This window comes from Ictidomys tridecemlineatus, chromosome 3, assembly GCF_052094955.1.
Source record: "Ictidomys tridecemlineatus isolate mIctTri1 chromosome 3, mIctTri1.hap1, whole genome shotgun sequence".
Classification (NCBI taxonomy): domain Eukaryota; kingdom Metazoa; phylum Chordata; class Mammalia; order Rodentia; family Sciuridae; genus Ictidomys; species Ictidomys tridecemlineatus.
This window is the reverse complement of record NC_135479.1, coordinates 160,051,668-160,068,857: the sequence shown is the minus strand read 5'-3', so window position 1 is coordinate 160,068,857 and position 17,190 is coordinate 160,051,668. Positions and strand designations below refer to the sequence as shown.

Genomic DNA, 17,190 nt, shown 5'->3' with positions numbered 1-17,190 from the left:
AAGAAAGAAAGGAAGGAAGAAAGGAAGGAAGGAAGGAAAGGGAAAGGAAAGGAAAGAAAGAAGGGAGGCAGACAGAAAGAAATCAGTGATGGAGGAGCTGGGCATGTGGCTGATATCTGCAGTCTTAGTAGCTCAGGAAGCTAGCAGGCACATCATTTGAGGTCAGCCTGCACAACGTAGAAATGCCTTGTATAAAAAAATAAGAAAGGAGGGACAATATTAAATAAGACACTATTTAATATTGTCTCTAGATGAGATCTAAGTGTGGGAAGGGATCTTCTTAAAATTCAAGGTATTATGTTTTCCTATGAGAGGATGTGTTTCTGTATAAATGTTAAGTATTACAGGGTCTTTGGCTAAATACTACAGGCTGTGCTCAGGCCTCAACTACTAGTATAATGACTCTGTGTGAACTAGTGAATGGGACATTTCAGGACTTTTCATTAATATCTGTTTTCTTTTGCTCAGTGTTTACAGGTATTGGAGTTTTTACATGCAAATGCTGTCATTCATTGGGACATAAAAAGTGACAATGTGCTTTTGGGAATGGAAGGAGCAGTTAAACTTAGTAAAAAGTGAAGTTTGAAAAACATTAACTATTTACTATACTTTTCTTTCTTTCATATAAAAAAACCATCTCTTTATATTTTTGAAAATAAATATATGGGAGGGGAAAATATCTAGTGGTAAGAACTATGAACAGAGGACTGGATTGGGTTTAAATAATAGACCTGCTATTACTTGCTGAATACTTTGGTCAAGTTAATCTCTTTGTCTCTCTTTTCCAATTTATACCATGGTAAAATAATAGTACTAATCTCAGGATTTTTTTCAGAGGTTAAAAAAGTAAAGGACTAAGAAGCAGTGCCTGGGAGAGTCCTGATGTTGAGGTCAAGTTGAATTTGTTTCTGCCATCTGTTATGCTGGTTTTGCTCATTGTACTCTTCAGCATTCTCTGAGTTTCTTACAGTATAGCCTAACCAGGAGAGGGCTAGATGACCTGACCTCAGAGATGACAAGGAAAATATCCCACATCCCTAACATTCTTCTGTATGAGACACAATAGCGTCATGAAAAACATCCTGAACTTCTTTCCTCTATGCCCACAATCTCTGAATTCCTGCTATGCCCTTGGAGGATTCAAGCAGAGCTATTAAACTCTAGGATTCTATCTTTAAATGATCTTAGTGGGTCAGTTGGAAATACATAATCATTTACATTTTGGGTGGATACATATGAAAGTGGAATTAGAATTTTTTGGTTAATGTTTTGTGGTGACTCTGCCACTTACTAGATGAATGATCTTAGGTGATCTTAACTAGAAATATATTCCTTGGTTCCCCAGTTTGTAAATGAGAATAATCTTAATAGTGAGTATTCCTGGGACTGGGCTTAGTGTAATCCAGTGGTTTGGGAGGCTGAGGAAGGAAGATCTCAAGTTCAAAGCCAGCCTCAGCACCTTAGGCAGGCCCTAATCAAGTTAGCAAGACCCTATCTCTAAATAAAATATTGAAAAAGCCTGGGAATGTGGCTCAGTGAGGAAGCATCAAGGTAAATTATCCAGAACCAAGCTTGAAAAAATGCTACCTATCTCAAAGATTTATGGTGAGGATTTTTTACAAGATACTTGGAATGGTACCTAGCTTTTATAAACACTCATTTCCATTATAAATATGATTTTACCTAACAGGTGTTCTTTTCAGTATACACTCCTATAGAATATTCTCTGCAACACAGTGAAGAAATTTATCTTAAATTTCTTCAGAGTGTAAAGGATGGTAATTTGGTATGTTTATTCACTATAATATATTTGATGCATTAATATAAAAGGATCTCTTATATAAACAGTTTGCAAAATCTCCTACTTAAGCAAAACAATCCAAGCACTTCATAGCTATTATTTATTCTTATGTAAATACAAAACAGTCTAAAGCTTTCACACCTGATACCAGTAGTTACATAGTTAATTGAATGGCTTTAACAATAGAAGGGAAGAAAAGATTTTAAATTCTCATGCTGACCTTTCCCCAAAATTAACATCAATTACTAAAGTTGGTTTCCTGTTCCTAGGTTATAGTAGAGATACATGGGGTAGATTAATGTTTGTGAGTACCTTGTGAGGACTTTTGCAATCAACTGTTCTTTTTCTAAGCTCTCTGCTGTTGTATGCTTAGGGATTCTAGCTTCTTTTTATTTTATTCTAAAGTAATTTCAGTGTCTTGACCTTTGCCTGATTCACTGCATTTAGGTTTGCTGTGCAACTTTGGTTATTTTCCCCACTTTTTGTTAAAACCTCTTTCAGTTTTATTAAGACTTGTAGAATAAAATGTATTAAGAGTAAACCCCTCCTACTAATTTGCATTCTGTTGTAGGAAGAAAAAGCAAAAAATGGCCTTATACAACATCATCAAAAGATTTTAATCCCAGTCTGCATTGCTTTATGAATAAATTCTTTTTTAAAAAATAAAAGAGCCTGAACAGTCAAGATATAATTATGTTATCTTAAGGTGAATGATGAACCCAACCCAATTCGATGTTAAGATTGGGAAGTCATCTTGTTTTACTCTAAAATACTAAGATTTCTATTTTGCCTGACAGCTTAATGTTTAAACTTGTTTGAAACTCCCACCCGTGCTCTGAACTCACCTGTGCCTGGATCTTCTTTACCAGAAAACAACCCTCCCTAAAACCTCAATGGCACCTCATAAATTGTGATGTTGGATCTCAGTTTACTTTCTACGTCCTTCTTAAAGTATAGTTCCAACTTCCTTGGTGTTACTTTGCGGCACTCTGGCTGGGCAAAAATCACGAACCACTCAAGCAGGAACAAACTTTATTTCCGAACTCCTCCAAACACCAGCCCCATGGCCTTCTCTGGGACACATTACACAACAATTGGAACTCCCTCCACCTGAACTTCACCAACCAATGTGAACTCCCCAGGAAATCCCCGCAAGAACTGCAAAGTAGTGGGAGCACGAGGTGGACAGCAGGGTTCTATATACAATTGAATCAATCCAGCATCATCATAATGGCTCACCTCTCAACCATTACTTCTGGCAAAATGCCAGGGGTTGTTCTGACTCGACTGTGGCTCTCAACATCTCCCCCCTTCTGTTTAATTAAACAACAAGCATGTGCCTTAGGGACCGTGCCTGTCTTAAGTTGTCCAATTCTACATATGGTCTTTACCCATCATTGGATGAGCTGACTTCAAGGAGTTAGCCTCCTGTCTTAGGTTGGTACCATTACAATTGGATCTTACCCGTCATTGACTACCAGTCCATCATATAGCCATACTTGTGGATAGACCTTTGCATCAGTGTGTGGGGGGTGAGGTTCTTTGCCTCACCTGTTGGCCCCTAAATTTCACCTTTGTATCAGTGGGGGGGTTGAGGGTCTTTGCCTCACCTCTGTTGGACCCCAAATTTGGCCTTTGCACCAGTGGGAGGTGAGGTTCTTTGCTTCACCTCTGTTGGCCCCCAAATTTGGCCTTGGCACCAGTGGGGGGTGAGGTTCTTTGCCTCTCCTCTGTTGCCCCCAAAATTTGGCCTTGGTGCCAGTGGGAGGGTGAGGTTCTTTGCCTCACCTATGTTGGCCCCCAAATTTTATACCATCAGAAGCAGAAGGGAGGAGGATGCAAAATGCCATGACACCAAGCCAAATGACAGTTCCTTTTGGAAAAATTGTACCACCGATGACACCATCAGCAAAGATACCCCAGCACTACCACAATTCTCTGCACCAACAGATAGTTCACAATGTATACAAGTGATACATAGTCCAGGTAAGTTCTGCAAGCAGTTCAAAGCAGAGAAATCTAATATGTCCATTTCCTCCCAAAGTAAATCGACTCCTTGATTGAGCATCACTTGTTGAGTTACATTATTCATTGATGCACCAGTTTATACAGTTGTTGTGATAGCTATCACAGAAGCTGTAGTTTGGTTTTATCTTTGTCTTCACCAACACTGGGATGAAGATAGGAATTCTGGCAATGACAGCTAAAAAAATTATTTAACATTCCAGCAGGCACTAAGAAAACAATTTTCTGAACAATTTACATTATCCTGAACAGAATTATTAAATATAATGAAAAGGAAAGGTGAAAGTAAATAAACAGGACTGTTAACCTCCTTTTTGTTCACATATTAAAACAATCCTCAACAGCTGTTTACCCAATTTAAACCATTTAAATCACATGAATAAAAAAAAATTGGATCCATTTTTTCATGAGTTCTCCTCATATATGATATATGGACATACGCACATACAGACATACAACACAAAACAGAAGTGTGCACACAATACATACAACACATAACAGTAAAGGCCTTGTAGCTTTTCACAGGTGAAATCTCCATTGCAATTTTTAAAAACTCCACAGTCAAAAAATAGAACTGATCAGAAAAACATTAACCTAGGTCTGTATGAGCTCAAAAAATAAATATTATTTTATATTATTATTATACTAAATATTCTCTGAGAAATGGAAATCTGCTTCCAATGAATAACTCAGGTCGAAAATTATTATATTAGTCAGCTTATCACAATGATAAAAAATACTTGAGAAAAATAATTCAAAAGAAGACTTATTATGGTTCATAGTTTCTGAGGTTTCAGTCCATTGTTGGCTGGCTCCATTGCTATGAGCCTGTGGAAACCTCTACAGTGGAATGGGCATGGTGGAGCATAACTGCTCTCCTCATGACAGAAGATAGATAGATAGATAGATAGATAGATAGATAGATAGATAGATAGATAGATAGATAGAGAGACAGAGAGAGAGAGAGAGGATTCAGGGAAGATATAAAGTACCCAGGGGGTGTGATCCAAAGAAACCATTCCTTTCTCTGAAGAATAATTCAATCCAAATTACTAAAATATCAATGGATTAAACCACCAGAGTTTAGAACTATCATGATCTAATCATTTCCTAAAAGAACTACTTCTAAGTATTGTTGCATTGAGGACCAAGCCTTTAGCACATGAGCCTTTGTGGAACATTCTAGATCCAAACCATAACAATTATTTCAAAATAATTTCCCTCTCCTTAATATGACATCATTGACTCACTATATATTCCTGAGAAAGCAAGCCAACCTGGTAAATAGTGTTTCATACTGATCCACTATTTGGCAATGTATCATAGCTTATGCTCTTATGCATAAAGAAGTTTTGCTCTAACAGAGAAGAAAGCAGTTCATCTCATTTCAAATCTGATGAACTTTTAACAGTTTTTTTTTATTAAAACCAATGTGTATGACTTTAAATAAGCTACTTCTAAATTGTACATGTCCTTGAAATAGCAAGGTCTAACTTCTCTATGTATGCATAGAGAAGTGAATATGCAAGTGTATAGTTTCTGGTCACTAGTGCATAGAAATGAGTCAAAGAATTGAATGTTGTTTAGATGGGAAAGACTTATCACATTTGGAGAGAAATTAATTAATTAGGGCCAAGCACCACCAGGGAAAAAAATCTGTATTTGTAAATTTTCTAATTTTACAGAAGATATCTATGTTATTGGGTCTTATCATGCATTTGTATATTCTTCTTTTAGGAGTCAAAGAAAAATAGTTGACTTCCAGGACTTTATTAAAAGAAGAAAGTTTCAAGAGAGTCCCTACACCGCTCACTATCTATCTATCCCTGTATCCTACATCACCTAGATTATGTTGGTATCTACATCTAATATGCCATTATAAAACACCACAGACTGGGTTGCTGAAGCAGAACTTACATCTCACAGTCTGGAGGTTGGAAGTCCAAGATTGGACTGACATCAATGGTGTGAGAGCTTCCTTTATAACTTACAAATACCTCACTTCTTGCTGCATTTGTAAATGACAGAAATAAAAAGTTCAAGTTGTCATTTTATGATGGTATTAATGCCATCAAGTGGGCCTCACATTCATGGTGCCATCTAAACCAAATCTAAAACTTATTACTTCTCAAAGACCACACATTTGGGACTTAACCCTTCAGTATTAGAGATATTTCAGGATTTAGTTATTTAGTCCTCATGGGACTTCAATGCAAATATCAAGACTACCAATTGCCCTGAGGCAAGACTAAGTGAATTAATCTTACCAGTCCCATGTTCAGGGGTCAGTAGCTTATAGTTTATTTATAAAAACATACCACAAAAATAATACCACATTATAGGAACATTCTATACACTACCAAAAAAATATTTTCAATATAAAACATAATTTTTATTAACCAATAAACAAAAACTCATAGGATGCGTTTCTGTACTGTCAGTATATTAAAAAGTAAATTTGTCTTTTCCACTTCACTAGTTCATTCTTCTATTTCTATAAGCATATTTTAACACCCGCTTCCCAATTAAATCTTCTGTCAGCCCTACCATCTTTTTGAACTACTGATGTCTCCATTGGTGAGGCTTTTATCTGTAAGATGACCTTTCTTTTGTGTCTCTACTCTTTACCCCTCTAAATGGACCACTGATTTTAATCTTGTAAAACTCAACTTTTCATATTTCTATACACATATCATTAATCTTTTCTATTTGAAGTTACTGATTGATGGAAGAGTTAAGCTACCTAAATCCTAGCAACAGAGGGTAGAGAGATGATTAGATTTCTTTCCCTTTTGCTGTCTCATAACCTCCAGACTTACACAAGTGCCCATTTCCAGACTAATTCCCATTGTGAATAAACACAGCAAGACTGCCCTTATTAATTTCTGCATTTGCCCAAATGGACATTATGCTTAGATAAAGGAGAGAACACCTAAGTAAAGATGGACATGGGGAAGAGATCCATGTAGACACTGGATAGGAGCTCAAGAACTCAGGGATCAGTGGAGCACAGCTTAGAAAGAAAGGCCACAGGCACTGGGTAGAAACATCCTTTTAGATCCAGAGTATACTTACTCTTAGAAGGTGGGCACAATAAGAGAAGAGTACCAACAGGTTCTTTCACAACAGGGAGACTTACCCAAGAAACCTCATTGCCAAGATTAGTGGGGGCACTGGCTATGGCTGTCTCTTATCTATTCTACCATTTCAACCTAGTGTATTAAATGTATTAGTACATAATCTCAAATTTAGTCTGTGCTATCACCATCCTTTCTGTAATTTAGGGGCCACTTAAATTTCTTAATCCTCCATTATTGTATCTTTCATTTCTTTTTAGCAACCATACCATCTTTCCCTGGTTAAAGCAATTAACAGCTTTGTCATGAAAATTAAATTGCTTCATATGATGCTGCACAGCAAGTTGCATAATAAGACCTGTGACACCCAATAATATGAAGATACTAAGCAACCATGAAGATTATCCTCTTTCAACTTGAGATAGTAATGACATCCATTAACTCCCAAAGAAATGAATGTCTACAGAATGAATTTCAGAAGTTTTCTAAAATTCTGATGGAATGGGAAGCTGTTGTTAGGAAGAGGATCTTGGTGTCAAATCACAAACCACAAATAACCTTCTATTTTTACCTGAAAAACATCTTTGATCACAGCAGAAAATTGTCAAAAATCAAAATTTCTGAAAAGTCAAAAAAATGCAATCAAAATGGTTAATACCATTTTGTTTTATTTTTTAAAGTAATATTATAGGTTAATTCACCAAATTTTTTTAAAATGCTGAATCTGTATTAAAATAAATATGCTTTAGATGATCTAAAGTTTGTAACTTGCATCCAGAAAAATAAGTGTTTTATGTTTATATCATGCAGGTACCTCAAGAAAGAGAAAGGCAGGTTGAATTCTGCACCTTGCTATTCTTTATTTGGGGTGAAATAATCCTCATAACTGGCTTTGAAAGAAGCAATCAGTAACAAAATTTGATTTGTACACCATAAATCAACTTAGAAATCTGTCAACTTTTAATGCTGTCAGTTAATATGTCAATTCTCAATGATTATCTTATTTATAAATGGAGCATTCCTTTATCCATCAGGTAGAGAAATAGATGAAATTTTAATATTAGACCCAAGTTTGGCATGATACTGGAAGACAGTGAAAACTGAAACTAAGAACTTCTTAGCAGAACTTCAAGGCAGACTTGCCTCTACAGAAGGAATGTAGGAACTCTGAGTTTTCAATCATATCCTCTGCAGCAATTCTAAGGAAGCATTAATGACTCCAGTCCAGGCCAACATTCTGAATTTGGATCTGAAAGTAGTTCTAAAATATTTTCTTTATGTTACTTTTTCCTGTGCAAAAAAAAGTCAATTTTGGTACTTCCAAAGCAGCAGATGATTACTAGAAGATAGGAAAATGTTATGAGTACATTAATTTCTTTTATCATAAACACTGAATTTAAGGTGTGATTTTTTTACACACTTAAAGAATATTGGAATTTTACATTGTTGGTGAGACTGCAGAAGTACAACCACTCTTTGAAGTAATATAGAGATTCCTCAAAAAATTAGAGATGGAACCACAATATCACCCAGCTGTCCCATTTCTCAGTACATATCCAAAAAAAACTAAAATCGATATACTATAGCATACAGGCACCTCAATGTTTATAGGAGCACAATTCACAATAGCTAAATTATGGAATCAACCCAGATGCATGTCAATAGGTGAATGAATTAAGAATGTATATATTAACAATGGAGTTTTAGTCAGCCATAAAAACAAAAATTCTGGCATTTGCCACGGAATGAATAGAAATGGAAAATATCATGCTAACTAAAATTAGTCAAACTCAGAAACACGAAGGTCAAATGTTTTCTCTCTGATGTGGAAGCTAGAGTAAAATAAAGGAAAAATGGAGGGAAGCATAAGACTATATAAATAACAAATCAGTTACAAATTAACAGATGAGCCAGGGAAGTCCAATAAAGTAGAAGGAGAAGGGGGAGCATAGGAGGGAAAAGGGGATCAGGAAGTCAAATTGATTTTCATGCATGTATGAGTTTATCAGGATGAACCAAACTATTATACATAACTATAAAGCCCTAATAATAATGTTTAAAAATAAATAAGTAAATAAAAATAATTTCATCAATGAAATTCATCATACTAAGAAACTGGATGATACAGAAATTATCTTTGTAGTTATAAGAATGAGATCCTTCAAATTGTAGGAAAGAAGAGGAAACCCTAAACTGCCTATCATAGGAAGTGAAACATAAACTTAAGCATGACAACATTTGGTGGAGTATTGAAAGGAGATTAAAAGGAGATCTGGGAGTGTCTCTGGCATCCGAAGGTCTACACACTTCCTTACCCAGCAGCAGCAACTCCCATGGCATATGGGAACTCTTGCTTTTCCCATCACAAAATAAACTCATTTGTATCTCTGTGCCTTTGTCAAAATTATTTCATCTTTCGTTCCCAGCCTTCCCTTCTAAATACTATTCTACAATGGAAAAATATAGACTTTATGACAATTGACTGAGAAGTAGATTGCATGGAGACTCTCATGCTGAACAAAATAAGTCAATAAATGATTGATTTTTTTTCCTTTTTGTAGTGATGGGATTGAACACAGGGCCTTGTGCATGCAAGGCAAGCACTCTACCAACGGAGCTATAACCCCAGCCCTGACTTAATTTTTTAGTTAAATATATTTAGTTTTGAAATTCAAAAAGTTTACATTTGGACCCACTCTTGGACCCACTCTTTATTTACAGGTCTCACTATTCTTACCAACCTTAGTACTCAAATAAATAAATAGATAAATAAAGCCTGTTTGACCAACTGATGGTGGGAGCCAATCAGGTAACTGTTTGCAAAAAGGGACTAAAGAAAACATCCCTAGTGAAAGCAAGTTTAGTGGAATTTTATGCTAGCACAGCCTCAATAGACAGAATAAAGAAGAAAAAATTAATTAATAGCTGTGTTCCTGCCTGAACTCCCTGATGATCAGACATTGGGGCTTGATATCAGACTATGACTAAAATCTGACTCCTAAAAAATTGTGAGATGTTTAGAGCTCTTAAAAAACATAATTCAGAGAGGTAGAAAATAGCACTCTCCAAGATGTTCCAGAAATGGCTGCTCTCATCAGGCTCCCTGATGCACAGTTCTCTAGAGACACAGTTCTCCAGTGAACTTGAAATAGCAGGTGAAGTGTTATCCAGGAGACAGCAGAACAGGAGCCTGGAAAACCAGCTAGCTGCAGGCTGGTTAATCAACACGTGTAGCATTTTGTTGTTGTTGTTCTAGCATCCTGTGATGGGACATACATGGGGATGGGATCCTCTATTATTACATAAAGCAAGAACTAGGGGAATGAGGTTTACAAATTTCTTTTCCCTAGTTCTTGCCTTATATTGAAAATTCTATGAATGTAAACTCCTCTATGACAAATAGTAGCTATGCAGCCAATTGAAGGAATAAAAGGTAGAAAAAGGGGGAAGAAAGAAAGAAGTAAAAATGAAGATTATTTTTCTGTAGGGTTATAGTTATTAAACTTTAAAAAATTAGAAATTATTAGACCTGAAGTCTTCCTTCTGTTGCTAGTCTAAATTGACTCTAATCTTTTCCTTATGTGATATGGCATCCCTCAATTAGCACCTTAAATTTGACAGTCCTCAACTCTGTTCTTCTGAGCAAGTGATTTCCATTTCTTCCTGTCCTGCATGTCAACATTCTAAGCAATGACAATGCTTAGCAAAGAGCGATAATTAATTCTCCATCACCTGGAAGGAAGACTGGGGATAATGTCTGAGTCCATTTAGGCTGCTTAACAAAATGCCTTATCACTGGGTGATGCATAAGCAACAGGTATTTATTTATATAAAAGTTCTAGAAGCTAGAAAGTCCAAGATCAAAGTGATACCTAGTTCAGCATTTTTGGATGTAAATCTGTCATTTCCATTAACAAATCAATTCATACTGTTGATAATCTTCTCTTCCAGCATGTTGTTATTTATCAGATGATATGTGAAAGAATTAGATATGAGTCTTGCACAAAATAAGTTCATCCTTTATTTTATTTTATGTAACAAAATTCATATATATCAGATAATTTATAATGAGACATGTTTGTATATCAACATATATAAAATGTGCAGGCAGGCCCTCTTTTCTTTTTCAGAGAAAACATCTAATAACCTGAAAAAGCCTACACCGCTTAATATCATTGCATCAGGGCTTATCTTTTTTTTATTTTTCTGGTTCTTTTTTGTTATACATGACAGGAGAATCATTTTGATATAATTATACAAGCATGGAATATATCTTATTCTAATTAGGACCCCATTCTTATGGATGTACACCATGGTGGATCACTATGGTTTATTCATATTTTGTACATAGTAGATTTATTCTACTGTCTTTCCTTTTCCTGTGTTCCTTCCCTGCCCTCCATTCCCCCTTGTTTAGTCTACTGAATGTCTATTCTTCCCCTCTCCCCCTAAGTTTGGATTACCTTCCCCATATCATTGAAAACATTCAACCTTTGGCTTTTGGAGACTGTCTTGTTTCACTGATTATGATAGTCTCCTGATCCATATATTTACTTGCAAATGTCAAAGTCATTGTACATTATGGCTGAGTAATACTATTTTAATGTTTGAATTTTGAATGAATACAAACATTGAGAGTAAAGTTGACTTTTAAATCTCAGCATTGACACTTAATAGTTGTATATCTTTGGTGATATTACCTAAATTCTCTGTGGGAACTCTTATCTGAAAATAAGGAACATGCTGAAATGGTGTGGAGATTCAATGAGATAACATATAACATATAGCATATTACACATGCTAGGTTAGTTTGAATTTCAATGTTTTCTTTAACACCTATCTTTGACTAGTATGTAACATACACATTTCTCAAAAGGCAGAATAGTGTGAGAATGCAATGATTCCCTCTTGAGAATTTACCTAAAACTACTATATTTTAAAATGGGATCTCTGTAAACACAATTAAAGGCCCTGCCTACACACGGCACACACGTGTGTCTTATTTGTGAATTGTGTTAAGCAAGAGTTTTTTTTTTTCTCAAATAAATGATGAGCTTATTGTGGGCCAGATTCATATATCTAGGACTTTCAAATATCATCCAATGATACTGATACTTTCAAATATCATCCAAATGATATCATGCTGGGAAGAGAAGATTTTCAATAGTATGAATTGATTTGTTGATGTTACAAAGCAAATGTCTAGGAAGTGACAAATTGACTTCCAAACATGCTAAATTCTATAACTAAAAGAATCATCAAGTTGATAATAAATTTTCTTGATTATGTTGTCATTTGTCCTTTTTTCCTCCTTTTAACATGGATATAATCCAAAATTTCAAACCAGGGTCACCATGTAATAAAATAATGATCAATGACCTACATCTTTTTTAATAGAGGGGAAATATCAGCTCACAACCATCTCAAAGAAACACTGCATGACATTCACAGTGTGTGTGTGTGTGTGTGTGTGTGTGTGTGTGTGTGTGTCTGTGTCTGTGCGTGTGTGTGTGTGTGTAACTTTTCACTTAATTTTAAATGACACTCTCTCCCTAAAACTCAAGACTTTAGACAAGTTCAGTTTTTCATGTCCTCCAGAATAAAAACACTTTTCAAATGTGATTTTTCTTAGGATTACTATTGGAGTTACTGCTTCAGTTATATACTTAAGATTAGGTTGAAATATAATATATACATATATATTTTCATTTAATATAACCTCATATATAATATGTATTACATATATTCATATATATCTATACATGAAGATTATGTGTGTGTGTATATGTGTGTGTGTGTGTATTTAACCACCCAAACACCATATGATTAACTAAAAATCCATATGGTTAATTATAGGAATATATATATCCTAGTCCTAAAGAAGAAATGTATGGTTTATTACAGGAGGAGATCTGTGTTTGTGTGTGTGTGTGTTGGAGGGTGTATCTCCGACCCTAAGAAAAATCACATTTGAAAAGTGTTTTTATACACACACACACACACACACACACACACACACACACATATTCATTTCTCTTGTGTTTGTTGAATTACATTCTAAAATATCCCCTTACTACAAAAGGTAATAGGAAAAAAGGTTGTTTTAAAAATTGATTTTCAAACCATGAGGCAGCACTTTAATTTGCATATGGGGCAACTATATCTCCTTAACTATTGTTTATTAAATTCTAAAACCTCATCCTATTTTGAGAGCAACTTCTTCTGGCCAGATACACTTCTACACCATTGCTCTTGCACATGCTTTCTCCCCAAGTCAAGAATGTACTCTATCTAAGCCCTAAAATCAATTCTTTTCATGTGAATGTCACAGTCTTCTCTAAACATCCCTTCAATATTGATCATTTTCTTTTCAACTTTGCACAAGATGATGTCAGCACATCATTTCATTTCAGGGGAAACTTCATGGCCCATGGCTCTTGTTGAAGTGAGAGGCCTAGTGAGCAAGTCTAAGTGTGATGTGCAATGGCTTCCAACCCAAAAGCTCACAAAAGACCTGTTACATGACCGGGTATGCAAATAAGTAGGGAGAAGCAAAACTTCCTTCATGGGAATTTGAATTAAGACAGGTAAGAAGATGACCCTAAGAAGCAGAAAATGAAAGAAAGCAAATAGCAGAATCAGGAGATTGAATCCCAGCTTTGACACACACAGTGCTATGGAGGAATTATGAGGAAGAAGAAGCTCAGATGTAATGAAAAAACAAACAAAACAAAGACAGAGAGAAACAGTAGGCCCATGGAGCTCACACTATATACTCTTGTTGAGGGGAGTAAACACTAACAGGGGATGGGCTATGCTGATATTGGTCACCGGTATTTACAGCAAGAGAACCTTCTATTTAGACTCCAAGCTCTGTGTGCTCAAGCTCTACCAGAATGTGTGCTTCACTTGATACTACACATGTGGTGTTGCTAACCAATGTATAATCCATTAAATTTTTTACCAACAGTTTATAAGCATCTCGAGCTCTGTGGTCATATCTTTCTTCTCATTTTTACTGTTTTACTCAAATACCTAAACAATACTGGACACTTCCTAAATGTTTCCTCATCAATTTAAAACAATTTAGAGGTCCTACAAATTCATCTTCACCCAGAAATCCACAAATTTCAGGACTTATTATTTTAGTGTATAAAATAACAAGAATTGCAATCTAACTTGAATATGTTTATTTCCTCATTTTGTCATTATTGTTAGGGCTTGGCAATAAAAATTCAGCATAACTGGAGCCAAGTATCAAGAGTTTAATCTGTAGGTAGTTGAGTTTTAAAAATGGCAAGAACCTGTCAAAGATTGTTTATATTAAAAAATGAAGAAAAACATTATCACTGAATTATAAGAAGAAACATAGGAGTATAATATGTTTTTTCATTTGATTATCTATTCCCACCACTTGCTTTACAAATGGAATGAAGTCCACAGTTTTTAAATGAGTATAAAAAGTGTCAAATATGCAAGTCACAGGAAAATGCCAGAATAATTTCTGGGTGGTTTCAAAGTATACAAATGGATAAAACAGAAGTATTAGTCCTCTTGAAATTAAAGACAGTTATTAAGTTATCATGCAGTATCTTCTTTTGACTAAATAATTTTAGATTCCTTAGCATTTTTATAGAAGTCCTTTTCCTCCCTTTAGTCATTGGTAAGTTTTTATTTTTCTGAACCAGCCAATTTTTCCACATCCTCTTCAAGTAATTTCTATGACTTTACAATCAATTTGTGTTGAACAGCAGGATGAACTCAAAGGATCAAAGATTCATTTAGATTTTATTGGCTTGTATTACAATAGCGACAGAATGTTCTGGCTTATAGACCAAGAAGAGGAAATAAATATTGCATGTCTGACCTGCAGAAAAGTTTTTAATTCTATTATAAATGTTACTTTCCTCAGAAACCAAATTGTCTTCATTATGCAACAGATGGAGGGCTCAGGAGCTCTCAATTTTTCCCTTCTGATTCTCATAATCCTGAACCAAATAGTTGAGCCCTTCTGAATATTTGGGGAAAAGGACGCTCCTCTTCATGCTCTTCTTACACTTAGGCATTTCTGGCTTATCTGTGAATGATCCAGATGTGCTTTTCAGCACCGCATCTCCCTGCTGTTTTTCCAGATACTAGCATTCATTTTTATAAGTTCCACATAAGTTTGGCCCACAGAAATATGGGTACAGGGTGGGGGCAGAAGATAAAACAAATAGGAAAAATTTTAAAACTTTTAAGACAAGCTCAATGTTTCAGTCAGTATTCCTGGAAAATTAACTCAGCAATTTTAATTCGTTAGCTGATAATCAAAAATTTGTCATTATCTTGATCTGCACTTAAAAGAGTCCCCTTTGATATTATTGCTGTTCCAAGACAGAGTGCTGAAGAGAAATACAGGTGAGGGATTGAATGGAGACTTAGTACAACAAGGTTATGATACTTATTTTGAATTAGTAATTAGGCAACTTTCCAGTTTTCAAAGTTTCATTCTTCATTTGAACAACATACATGGAATAATACATGCACCATATAATTTCCTAAGCAGTTGACCTCAATAAATAAAGAAAGTTAACTTTGAAGACTCCAAAGTTCTTTCTCTCTTACTGATTTTTACGGTCTTTATGGTCTTACTGATTTTTGAGGCTAATGAAGTTGCTTGGCACCTTCATTTCATTTCTGGATATTCTTTCACTTTACTCCTATTCTGAGGTGCTTCATTCTACAAGAATCACAGATTCTTAACTGAACACATATTTTTAAAATCTCATTCAATTTACACAGGTTCTCTTCAACTAAAAACAGATATGTGTCCTTTACCATATCCCAATATACCTTGCACATACATGCTCTGAAAAGAGTAGAAAAGCTTGCACTTTTATATTCTTAATATTTAATGAACATAGGGGTCATGGTTTGGATGTGAGTTGTCCCCCAAGCCTCACATGTAAGATGATGCAAGAATGTTCAGAGAATAAATGATTGAGTTAGGGGAGCCTTAACCAATCAGTGATTCAACCCCCTGATAGGGATTGAGTGAGTGGTAAATAAAGTGGTAGGTGTGGCTGGAGGAGGGGAAATTGAGACATGGCAATCTGGTGAGTGGACTCTATCTCTGCTTCCTCATCATGTGAGCCATGTCTCTCTGCCACACTCTTCTGCCATGATGTCCTGCCTCACCTTGAACTCAAGAAATGGAGGTGGCCTTAGATGAATTAAGACTCATAAAACCATGAGCCCCTAATAAACTTTTCCTCTTCTTCAGTTGTTCTGGTTGGGACTTTTAATTAAGACACAGCAGAAAAAAAAGCTGACTGAAACAATAAGTATGCCCCAACAGCTTATGAGGAAAATTATTTGACAGCCCTGCCTGTATACAGTCCATTTTGTATTGGTCTTATTCAATAATCTAGGGTACAGCAGGATTTGAATCAAGGCTGCTAGGACAAGAGTTCACAGCATCTATGGTGAGGGGTTAACCTGGGTTTTCACAAGTTAGTCTAGGCAATAAATGTTTCCCATCTATAGGTACAGTAAAAACCTTTTGCCCTATTATAGCTAATGAATGAATTGAAACTTTTTCACCATTTTCAACAGGAGTTTAGACACTTTGTGCAACTTATACTAAATGCAATTTTCAAGAAAAAGAGTAATTTTGAAGTCATAAAATTACAAATGTGATGGCAGAGATTGTTTGATAAATTTAGACTAGAGGCTGTTTGCTATACCACTTGACTTTTTACCTAAGGAAATTTTTATTATCATTTAAAGAAAATGCACATTATGCTTATTTGATGTAATAATATTTCACAAAATTTTGATTTGCATGACCTCAATAAAATAAATAAAACGTATATTTGGCTTCATTTTTCTTTTAAAAAATGATTTCTAGCTCTTCTTCAGCTTATTTAAGTTTTGGATACTGGGATAACTACTGATTAAGAATTATAATCAGAAAGAGCAAGAATTTTGTATTCTAATTAGTACTACTAGAAGTTTGAAGTCACTATAGTGTCAATATAGTGACTTTATTATGATGAGGCCCCAGGAAGAGGATAGTGCATACAAAGTTCTCATAGACTGTCTACCACAAAGTTAATTTGGGACCCCAAATTTTTGGTTATATTTACTTATTCACGAGGAAGATGGTCTGATACTTTTCAGTTTTTGTACAATATTATGTATTTCTATATATATATTTGCATCACCTAATCTTTTTTAAATTTGTTCTAATTAGTTATACATGACAATGAAATGCATTTTGATTCATCAACATAAATGGAAGTT

The 17,190-nt window shown here is 35.1% G+C and overlaps 1 long non-coding RNA gene across 2 annotated transcripts in view; it reads right to left on the bottom strand.

Annotated features, from left to right (window-relative positions):
* LOC144376426 (uncharacterized) overlaps positions 1–17,190 on the bottom strand; it is a 35,620-nt gene that overhangs the window by 2,835 nt on the left and 15,595 nt on the right. The window lies entirely within an intron of this gene.